Source organism: Saimiri boliviensis, chromosome 14, assembly GCF_048565385.1.
Source record: "Saimiri boliviensis isolate mSaiBol1 chromosome 14, mSaiBol1.pri, whole genome shotgun sequence".
NCBI classification, from domain to species: Eukaryota; Metazoa; Chordata; class Mammalia; order Primates; family Cebidae; genus Saimiri; species Saimiri boliviensis.
In genome coordinates this window covers 94,854,598-94,867,081 of record NC_133462.1, presented here as the reverse complement: position 1 = coordinate 94,867,081, position 12,484 = coordinate 94,854,598, and the positions used below count along the sequence as shown (strand labels likewise).

General features: G+C 40.2%; 2 protein-coding genes across 3 annotated transcripts in view; both read right to left on the bottom strand.

The window, feature by feature from the left end:
* PGBD2 (piggyBac transposable element derived 2) overlaps positions 1-12,484 on the bottom strand; it is a 120,675-nt gene that overhangs the window by 3,034 nt on the left and 105,157 nt on the right. The window lies entirely within an intron of this gene.
* Positions 1-12,484, bottom strand: part of LOC141581101 (tubulin beta-8 chain-like) — a 58,259-nt gene that overhangs the window by 38,005 nt on the left and 7,770 nt on the right. The window lies entirely within an intron of this gene.

Sequence of the window (12,484 nt, the reverse complement as noted above, 5' to 3'; positions counted from 1 at the left end):
GTGGGGGAGGGGCATCTGCCATTACTGAGGCAGTCCACCACTACGGAGGTAGTTTGCCATTCCTGAGGCAGTCCACCATCACAGAGAGAGTCGGCCATTATAGAGGTGGGCCACCAATGCCAAGGAAGTTCTAACTACACCCATAGAAACAGGACTGCAGGGAAGTTCACACGGCAGCTGGGCAGAGCCCACAGCAGCTCAGCAAAGCCTCGGCAGGCAGACAGTGACAAGGCTGCCTCCTCCCTGGGTAGGGCAGCCCTGAAAAAAAGCCAGCAGCACAACAGAAACTCATAAATAAAGCCCTAACTCCTTGGGACAAAGAACCTGGGAAGAAAAAAAAAGGGTGAGGTTTATGAGTTCTGCTGCAGCAGACTTAAATGTACCTGCCTAGCAGCTCTGAATGAACAGTGGAGCTCACAGCTCAGCACTTGAGTTCCTATAAAGGAAAGACTGTCTCCTCAAGCAGCTCCCTGACCCCGGTATATGCCAAGAGTCACCTCATAAAGGAGAGATAAGACTGACATCTGGCAAGTATCCTTCTGGGACAAAGATAGCAGAAAAAGAAACTGGCAGCAACCCTTACTGTTCTGCAGCTGCTGCAGGTGACCCCCAGGCAAGCAGAGCCTGGAGTGGACCTCAGCAGTCCTACAGCAGAGAAGGCAGACTGTTAGAAGGAAAACTAAGAAACAGAAAGAAATAACTTCATTATCAACAAATGGGATATCCACTCAGAGACCCAATCTGAAAGTCAACAGCTACAAAGACAACAGGTGGATATATCCACAAAGATGGGAAGAAGCCAGTGCAAAAAGGATGAAAACACCCAAAACCAGAATGCCTCTCCTCCTACAAAGGATCACAACTCCTCACCAGCAAGGGAACAAGGCTGGATGAGGAGAATACATATGATGAATTGACAGAATCAGGCTTCAGAAGGTGGGTAATTAGAAAGTTCTGTGAGCTAAAAGAACATGTTCTAACTCAATGCAAAGAAACTAAGAACTTTGAAAAAAGATTTGACGAAATGCTAACAAGAATAAACAACTTAGGAATATAAGTGAATAGATGGAGCTGAAAAACACAACAAGAGAATTTCACGAAGCATACACAAGTTTCAACAGCCGAATTGACCAAGCAGAAGAAAGGATATCAGAGGTTGAAGATCAACTCAAAGAAATAAAATGAGAAGACAAGATTAGAGAAAAAAGGGTAGAAAGGAATGAACAAAGTCTCCAAAAAATATGGGACTATGTGAAAAGACCTAATCTACATTTGATAGGTGTACCTGAATGTGATGGAGAGAATGAATCCAAGCTGGAAAATACTCTTTAGGCTATTATCCAGGAAAACTTCCCCAACCTAGCAAGGCAGGCCAATATCCAAATCCAGGAAATACATAGAACACCACAAAGATATTCCTCAAGAAGAGCAACCCCAAGGCACATAATCATCAGATTCACAAGGGCTGAAATGAAGGGGAAAATGCTAAGGGCAGCCAGAGAGAAAGGTCGGGTTACCCACAAAGGGAAGCCCATCAGACTCACAGCAGATCTCTCAGCAGAAACCATACAAGCCAGAAGAGAGTGGGGGCCAATATTCAACATCCTTAAAGAAAAGAATTTTCAACCCAGAATTTCATATCCAGCCAAACTAAGCTTCATAAGTGAAGAAAAAATAAAATCCTTTGTGAACAAGCAAGTACTCAGAGATTTCATCACCACCAGGCCTGCTTTACAAGAGGTCCTGAAGGAGGCACTGAACATAGAAAAGAACAACCAGTACCAGCCACTCCAAAAACATACCAAAGACTAAAGAGCATCAACACAATGAAGAATCTGCATCAACTAACAGGCAAAACAGCCAGCTAGCATCAAAATGGCAGGATCAAATTCACACATAACAATATTAACCCTAAATGTAAATGGGCTAAATGCTCCAATCAAAAGACACAGACTGGTAAACTGGATAAAAAACCAAAACCAATTGGTGTGCTGTATCCAGGAAACCAATCTCACATGTAAGGATACACAAAGTCTCAAAATAAAGGGACGGCAGAATATTTACCAAGCAAATGGAGAGCAAAAAAAAAAAAAAAAAAAAAGCAGGAGTTGCAATTCTCATCTGATAAAATAGGCTTTAAACCAACAAAGATCAAAAGAGACAAAGAAGGACATTACATAATGGTAAAAGGATCAATGCAACAAGAAGAGCTAATGATCCTAAATATATATGCACCCAACACAGGAGCACCCAGATACATAAGGCAAGTTGTTAATGACTTACAAGGAGACTTAGACTTCCACACTATAATAGTGGGAGACTTTAAGACCCCATTGTCAATATTAGACAGATCAATGAGACAGAAAATTAATAAGGATATCCAGGACTTGAACTCAGACCTGGACCAAGCAAACCTAATAGACGTTTACAGAATGCTCCACCCCAAATCCAAAAAATATACATTTTTCTCAGCAACACATTGCACCTACTCTAAAATTGACCAAATAATTGGAAGTAAATCACCCTCAGCAAATGCAAAAGAACGGAAATCATAACAAACAGTCTTTCAGATCACAGTGCAATCAGGTTAGAACCCAGAATGTAGAAACTAACAGAACCACACAGCTTCATGGAAACTGAACAACTGGCTCTTGAATGTTGACTGGATAAACAATGAAATGAAGGCAGAAATAAAAATGTTCTTTGAAACCAATGAGAACAAAGACACAACATACCAGAATCTCTGGGACACATTTAAAGCAGTCTCTAGAGGAAAATATATAGCAATAAGTGCCCATATGAGAAGCAAGGAGAGATCTAAAATTGACACCCTATAGTCAAAATTGAAAAAGCTAGAGGAGCAAGCTCAAAAAAAACTCAAAACCTAGCAGAAGACAAGAAATAACTAAGATCAGAGCAGAATCGAAGGAGATAGAGACACAAAATACCCTTCATAAAATCAACAAATTTAGGAGTTGGTTTCTCAAAAACATCAGCAAAATAGACCACTAGCCAGATTAATAAAAAAGAAGAGAGAATAATCAAATAAATTCAATAAAAAAAGATAAAGGGGATATTATCACAGATTCCACAGAAATACAAACCATCATCAGAGATTATTACAAACAACTCTATGCACAAAAACTAGTAAACCTGAAAGAAATGGATAAATTCCTGGACACTTGCATCCTCCCAAGCCGAAAGCAGGAAGAAGTCAAAACCCTGAAGAGACCAATAACAAGATCTGAAGTTGAAGCAGCAATTAAGAGCCTACAACCCAAAAAAAGTCCAGGTCCAGATGGATTCACAGCTGAATTCTATCAGACATACAAAGAGGAGCTGGTATCTAATTCCTTCTGAAACTATACTAAGCTATGCAAAAAGAGGGAATCCTTCCCAAATCATTTTATGAGATCAACATCATCCTGATACCAAAACCCAGCAGAGACTCAGCAAGAAAAGAAAACTTCATGTAATTCCAGCACTTTGGGAGGCTGAGGCGGGTGGATCACGAGGTCAAGAGATCGAGACCATCCTGATCAACATAGTGAAACCCCGTCTCTACTAAAAATACAAAAAATAAGCTGGGCATGGTGGCACATGCCTGTAATCCCAGCTACTCAGGAGGCTGAGGCAGGAGAATTGCCTGAACCCGGGAGGCAGAGGTTGCGGTGAGCCGAGATCACGCCATTGCACTCCAGGCTGGGTAACAAGAGTGAAACTCCGTCTCAAAAAAAAAAAAAAAAGAAAAAGAAAAAAGAAGAAAACTTCAGGCCAATATCCATGATGAACATAGATGCAAAAATCTTCAATAAAATACTATCAAACCAATTGCAACAGCACATCAAAAAGCTTATCCGGCTGGGCGCGGTGGCTCAAGCCTGTAATCCCAGCACTTTGGGAGGCCGAGGCGGGTGGATCACGAGGTCAAGAGATCGAGACCATCCTGGTCATCATGGTGAAACCGCATCTCTATTAAAAATACAAAAAATTAGCTGGGCATGGTGGCACGTGCCTGTAATCCCAGCTACTCAGGAGGCTGAGGCAGGAGAATTGCCTGAACCCAGGAGGTGGAGGTTGTGGTGAGTCGAGATCGTGCCATTGCATTCCAGCCTGGGTAACAAGGGCGAAAACTCTGTCTCAAAAAAAAAAAAAAAAGCTTATCCACCACGATCAAGTAGGATTCATCCTGGGGATGCAAGGCTGATTCAATATATGCAAGTCTATACACATAATTTACCACATAAACAGAACCAAGACAAAAACCACATGATTATCTCAATTGATGCAGAAAAGGCCTTTAACAAAATTCAACAGGCCTTTATGCTAAAAACCCTGAATAAACTAGGTATTGATGGAATGTATCTCAAAATAGTAAAAGCTATTGACGACAAACCAACAGCCAATATCATACTGAATGGGCAAAAACTGGAAGCATTCCCTTTGAAATTTGGCACCAGACAAGGATGCCCTCTCTCACCACTCCTATTCAATATAGTATTGGAAGTTCTAGCCAGAGCAATCAGTCAAGAAAAAGAAATAAAGGGTATTCAACTAGGAAAGGAGGAAGTCAAATTGTCTCTATTTGCAGATGACATGATTGTATATCTAGAGGACCCCATCGTCTCAGCCCAAAATCTCCTGAAACTGATAAGCAACTTCAGCAAAATCTCAGGAAACAAAATCAATGTGCATAAATCACAAGCATTCCTATACACCAATAACAGACTGAAAGAGAGCCAAATCAAGAACGAACTGCCATTCACAATTGCTACAAAGAGAATAAAATACCTAGGAATATAACTAACGAGGAACATAAAGGACCTCTTCAAGGGGAACTACAAGCCACTGCTCAGTGAAATAAGAGCGGACACAAACAGATAGAGGAACATTCCATGTTCATGGTTAGGAAGAATCAACATCGTGAAAATGGCCATACTGCCCAAAGTAATTTACAGATTCAATGCTATCCCCATCAAGCTACCAGTGACCTTCTTCACAGAACTGGAAAAAACCACCTTAAACTTCACATGGAACCAAAAGAGAGCCCGCATAGCCAAGTCAATTCTAAGCACAAAGAACAAAGCAGTAGGCATCACAGTACCGGACTTCAAACTATACTACAAGGCTATAGTAATCAAAACAGCATGGTACGGGTACCAAAACAGAGATATAGAACAATGGAACAGAACAGAGGCCTCGGAGGCAACACAACATATCTACAACCATCCGATCTTTGACAAACCTGACAAAAGCAAGCAATGGGGAAAAGATTCCCTGTTTAATAAATGGTATTGGGAAAACTGGCTAGCCATGTGCAGAAAGCAGAAACTGGACCCCTTCCTGACACCTCACACTAATAATAACTCCAGATGGATAAAAGACTTAAACAGAAGACCTAATACCATAAAAACTGTAGAAGAAAGCCTAGGCAAAACCATCCAGGACATAGGCGTAGGCAAGGACTTCATGACCAAAACACCAAAAGTATTGGCAACAGAAACTAAAACAGATAAATGGTACCTAATCAAACTCCACAGCTTCTGTATGGCAAAAGAAACAGTCATTAGAGTGAATCATCAACCAACAGAATGGGAAAAAATTTTTGCAATCTACCCATCTGACAAAGGGCTAATATCCAGAATCTACAAAGAACTAAAACAGATTCACAAGAAAAAAACAAGCCCATTCAAAAGTGGGTAAATGATATGAACAGACTCTTTTCAAAAGAAGATGTACAGGAGGCCAACAAACAGATGAAAAAATGCTCATCATCACTGGTCATTAGAGAAATGCAAATCAAAACTACATTGAGATACCATCTCATGCCAGTTAGAATGGCGATCATTAAAAAATCTGGAGACAACAGATGCTGGAGAGGATGTTGAGAAATAGGAACACTTTTACACTGTTGGTGGGAGTGTAAACTAGTTCAACCACTGTGGAAGACAGTGTGGCGATTCCTCAAGGACCTAGACATAGAAATTCCATTTGACCCAGCAATCCCATTACTGGATATATATCCAAAGGATTATAAATCATTCTACTATAAGGACACATGCACACGAATGTTCATTGCAGCACTGTTTACAATAGCAAAGACCTGGAACCAACCCAAATGCCCATCGATGATAGACTGGACAGGGAAAATGTGGCACATATACACCATGGAATATTATGCAGCCATCAAAAACGATGAGTTCGTGTCCTTTGTAGGGACATGGATGAACCTGGAAACCATCATTCTCAGCAAACTGACACAAGAGCAGAAAGTCAAACACCGCAAGTTCTCACTCATAGGCAGGTGTTGAACAATGAGAACACATGGACACAGGGAGGGCAGCATTACACACTGGGGCCTGTCGGGGGGAAAAGGGGAGGGACAGCATAGGGTGGGGAATTAGGGAGAGATAGCATGGGGAGAAATGCCAGATATAGGTAATAGGGAGGAAGGCAGCAAATCACACTCCCACGTGTGTACCTATGCAACAATATTGCATGTTCTTCACATGTACCCCAAAACCTAAAATGCAATAAAATTTTTAAAAAATCTGGAGACTAGGCCAGGCGCGGTGGCTCAAGCCTGTAATCCCAGCACTTTGGGAGGCCGAGGCGGGTGGATCACGAGGTCGAGAGATCGAGACCATCCTGGTCAACATGGTGAAACCCCGTCTCTACTAAAAATACAAAAAATTAGCTGGGCATGGTGGCGTGTGCCTGTAATCCCAGCTACTCAGGAGGCTGAGGCAGGAGAATTGCCTGAACCCAGGAGGCGGAGGTTGCGGTGAGCCAAGATCGTGCCATTGCACTCCAGCCTGGGTAACAAGAGCAAAACTCCGTCTCAAAAAAAAAAAAAAAAAAAAAAAAAAAAAAAAAAAAAAAAAAAAAAAAATCTGGAGACTACAGATGCTGGAGAGGATGTGGAGAAATAGGAACACTTTTACACTGTTGGTGGGAGTGTCAATTAGTTCAACCATTGTGGAAGACAGTGTGGTGATTCCTCAAGGACCTAGAAATAGAAATTTCATTTGATTCAGCAATCCCGTTACCACGTATATATCCAAAGGATTATAAATCGTTCTACTATAAGAACACATGCACACCGATGTTCATTTCAGCACTGTTTACAATAGCAAAGACTTGGAACCAACCCAAACACCCATCGATGATAGACTGAACAAAGAAAATGTGGCACATATACACCATGGAATACTATGCAGCCATTAAAAATGATGAGTTCGTGTCCTTTGCAGGGACATGGATGAACCTGGAAAACATAATTCTCAGCAAGCTGACACAAGAACAAAAAATCAAACACCACCTGTTCTCATTCATAGACAGGTGTTGAACAATGAGAGCACATGGACACAGGGAGGGAAGCATCACATACTGGGGTCTGTCAGGGTAAATAGAGGAGGGACAGTGGGGATTGGGGAGTTGGGAGGGACAGCATGGGGAGAAATGCCAGATATAGGTGATGGGGAGGAAGGCAGCAAATCACACTGCCATGTGTGTACCTATGCAACAATCTTGCATGTTCTTCTCATGTACCCCAAAACCTAAAATGCAATTAAAAAAAGGAAAAAAAAATTCTCTAAAAGTCCTACTAATAATAATGTCTAGTTTGTGGGGTTTATCAAAAAGGAAGACTAAAACATTGGATTCTCATCCACCTTAGAACAGAAGAGAACTTCTTCAACCTAATAAAGGGCATCTCAAGAAACCCTATATCAAACATCATATTTAATGACAAAAAAATCAAATGCTTTTCTCTTAATGTCAGAAACAAGACAGGCATTTCCACTGTCACCAGAATTTATAATTATACTGAAGAACTGAAGGTTCCACCTTGTATAATGAGGTCAATCATTGAATAAATAATCTTGGAAATGAAGAAATAAAACATTCTCTTCATAGATGACATGATTTGTACTTGGAAAATACCAAAGACTCTGCAAAAAATTAATGAAACTATTTGTTGAGTTTAGCAAAGTTTTAGGATGCAAGGTCAATATACAAAAATTAATTATAGTTCTATATACTATACTATAAAATTCTGTTCTATAAAATTAATTGTAGCTTTATATACTATAAAATCTGATTTCCAATTGTTCATAATTAGTACGTTCACAATTAGTATGAGCAATTGGAAATCAAATTTTAACATGAAGCACTATTTACTATAGCACCAAAATATGAAATGCTTAAGTATAAATCAATCAAAACATGTACAAAATCTGTATGCTGAAAACTGCAAAACATTATCAGAAAATATCACAGATAATTAAATAAACAGAAAGATATACTGTTTTCATGGATTGGTGAACTCAATATTCTTAAGATGTCGGTTCTCTCCAATCAATATCTGAGCAAAATTTTTGTAGAAATGTATCAGCTGATTCCAAAATTAGGTGGAAAGACAATAGATTAAAACTAGCCAAAATAATTTCGAGAAAGAATAATAATAGCAATGTTGAAGAATTCACAATATCCAATTTCAATAGTACTGTATTTAAGACAGTGTACTGCTGATTAAAAAAAAAATGCAGACAAATCAGAGACAGTCCAGATGTAGACCCCAAAATTTTAATATAATGAAATGTAGAAAGAATAGTTTTTTTTTTTTTTTACAAATACCGCTGGGATAATTGTAAATCCATATTTTTAAAAAGCTAATCTTGATCCATATATCACACCATATAGAAAGTAAGTTGACACTTTCTCATAGACATATACTTACAGTACAACACAGCAATCCAGGTAATTACCCAAACAAATGGAAGATTGTGACAAACACAAAAGACCATATACTGTATTACTTCACTAATACTAAATTCTGGAAAAGGTAAAACCATAGTGACTGAAACTAAATAGATGGCTGCCTAGAACTGGGAATTGGAGGAAGGCACTCACTGCAAAGGGCCATGAGGAACTTCTGGCAATGATCTATATCTTGATTATGGTCATGGATACATGACTGTGTGTAAACTCCAAAGCTTACTAAATGTTACAGTTAAAATAGGTAAATTTTATTGCATGGAAATTATTCCTCAATCAAACTAGAGAAAAGTGAATTAGCTAAATTATTCCTCAACCTTCCCTGAATTCAGTTAGACTTACTTGAGTCATTTTTTGACTGAGTCATCCATGTCCACCCTTCTTCATACAGTAGTTTCCTGTATCATCAACTGTTGTTCAGCCTTTATTAAAAGTGCATCACTATTTTCTCCAGAATTTTCTTCCATGCCTCTAACACCCATTCTACAAGTTTTGATGTAAATGTTCAAGCAATGATGATCATATTACTTTTGCTGCTTACCTGACTATAAGATGCTTTCTGACTTCAGATATATTAAAATGTGAAAAAAATGTACATCTAAGAACGAAAATGTGATAGAAGGCAACAAGGTTTAAATGCTGGTGAAATGAACTTTTTAATTATTATGTAATAATCTCTTTATCTTTAGTAATGCTTTTTGGTTGTCAGTGTTACCTGACGTAAATATAACTAACATGACATTCTTTTAATTTTGTTGGTATGTCTTTTCCCCACCTTTTTGCTTTGAGAGATCAACCTTGCCTTTACAATTAAGGGGCTCTAGAGAGCTAGTGCTGGTTGCTGAGCAGTGTCTATGATGTCTGGTGGAGGTAGATATTTGACAGAGCAGTAACAGTACCTTTGAGATAAGACTTATTTATAAGAGGGATCCCCAGAAAAACTTGAGAAACATTGTAGAAGTAGCTAATGTCATCTGCAAGCACGTGGAGCAAAAGCCACTGACATCTGAGTATTAATGTAATAATGATTCCTGTCTCTGTTCTCAATTGACTTTATTTAGAATACATATACAACATATAAAAATGTATTTAAAAGCCAGGAAAATTTCTACTAACACCTTAGCCTGGATTATCACAAATCAACAAATCTGTATGTTCTATTTCACTGCAAATAACACATATTACCTTTGGAATATTTATAACACCAAAAGTAAAATGAGAGAAATGTAAGATAACCCTTCCAAAATATAATTAAATGATTGGGCAATAGGAAGACTGAAAAAAAAGATCTCTTAAATTTGGCAAGAAAGAAGTCACTGATAAGCTCAGGAAAGACATTTACAGTAAAGTACAAGGACTAGGAGCCATATTAAAGAGAAATGAGTGAAAATCAATTACTCTCAACAATATGTTTGAGGAATTTGGGGTCAAAGGGTAGTTGCATATTTCTTTTGAATCAGTCCATATCCAAAAAGCTAAGGCTTAGGCCTTCCCAACTAAATTGCCTCATGCTGATTTCTTTCTGTATATCACTTTAAGTTTTATCTTGTCATCTCTTTTTATCAGATTGTTTTCACAATCTGATAAAAGGTCAAGAGAGTCCTGTCACACAACATGGTCCAGATACTCACTTTGACACCCACTGACCATGTGGCCTTAACTGCTCTGACCATCCATTTTCCCTGTCCTGCCTCCTGCCACCTCTCCAGCAACCTCAACACCCCACTCTGAGTTCTTCCAAGAACATCATTCAGGCTATTCACTCACTCATTCATTTTTTCAATCAGTGAATATAATGGAGCACCTGCTGTGAACTTGAGGTTGGAAAAACAGTAGTGAACACTGTGTAACATTATCTCTGTTTCTCCTGACAGCATTGCTCAAGCAGTTCCTTGTGTCTGGAATGCTCTTTTCTGGCTAACTCCCACCAACCCTCAGGTACCATCTCTGCCAGGAAGGGCACCTGCCCACCACTATCCCCCGGATATGGCCAATAACTGAAGGCAGAGTTATAGAAGTTTAACTACAGGCCTGTAAGCAAGAAATAACTGCTAGTGTAAGCTGTTGAGAGTTGGGGGGCTATTTGTTACACAGCATCATTGTAGCAAAAGCTGACCAATACAAACAGGCAAATTCTAGCTTCAAGTTTCAGGACTGGGACACAGTGAATCAACACTTAGTGTTTTTAGACAGGGTGGGCCAATGCTAAGCAGATGTTCTCAGAAGAGACAACATCTGAGATTGAGAGAGACCTGGGTGTGAGTCTGCTTTGTCATGCATGGGTAGTAAAAAGCCTATTGATTAAAAAACACATTCTCTGGAATCAAGTTGCTTGGGTGCAAATCCCAGTGCTGCCACTTATAAGCTATGTAACCTGGTACTAGTTTCTTAACTTTTGGGCCTCAGTTTCCTCATCTGTGAAATGGAAATGATTCAAGTACCAGCCTCACGAGGGCATTAAGTTGATTCAGTAAGCTAATATATGTGATGTGCTATGAGTCGCTACTTTTCAGTCATTGTGGGTGAGCTTGGCTTGGCAACTTTACTTCTACAACCTTGTCATGTATCCAGCGCACTTTGTGTTCTTTGGATTATTAGAAACTCTAGCTGGCATGTTGTAACTTTCTAGGCACCAAAACCTTCTTGTGCTGTCTCCATAGCAACTGCAAGCATAGACTCTGGAGTCGGATACACTCAAGTTCTAATCTGGTGACCTTGGGCAACTGATTTAACTCTCTTTGCTCATAAAATGATAGCAGTAATTTCACACGCCTCTGAGGGTATGGTGAGAATCAAATGCAAATAGTGTATTTTTTACAGAAGTACTTAGCACAGCCCCTGGCTCATAGATGGTGTTATTGGCTCTTCTTGGAGAGAGGTGACCTTTTGGAGAGCCATCTGCTTCTGGGCATCAGTTTGCAGGGAGGGTGTGACCAGAGCAATCCACTCTTGCCAGTAGGACCCTTTGAGTCTTTTTCCTGAAGGTTGGCAAGAGCCAGTCACAGAGAATCAGCAGAGCACACCTAGTACCTCCTTCTCCTCTATCTCCTAGTTGTCTGGCTTGATCCAGAAGACTTATGAGGGCCCCCTTCTTGTGAAGGTACTCCTAGTTGGAACCCATCTCTACAATGGCCCCACCCACCAGCACAACAATCCAATCAGCCTGGGACAGGATGTGGAGTGCATGGGTCACAAGAGTCTGTGTCTGGGCAGGGAAGGGTTAGTAGTTAACACACATGTGGCCATGTTCCATGGCTCATGCCTGTAATCCCAGCACTTTGAGAGGCCAAGGCAGGTGGATCACTTGAGGCCAAGAGTTCAAGACCAGCCAGGTCACTGTGGCTAAGCCCTGTATCTAGTAAAAATACTAAAATGAGCTTGGTATGGTGGCACACACCTGTAGTCACAGCTACTTGGGAAACAGAGGCATGAGAATCACTTGAAACTAGGAGGCGGAGGTTGCAGTGAGCTGAAATTGCACCACCACATTCCACCCTAGGTGATGGAGCAAGACTCCATCAAAAAGAAAGGAAGGAAGGGAGGGATAGAGGAGAGAGGAAGAGAGAGAAAGAGGGAGAGAGAGGAAGGGAAAGGGGAATGAAGGGAAGGGGAAAGAAAGTAAGAAAAGAAAAGTCATAAACATGTGCTTGGCCAACCTCTGGAGCAGGGGGTAGGGGTGGGAGTATTGTCCCTGGACTCCGAGTGG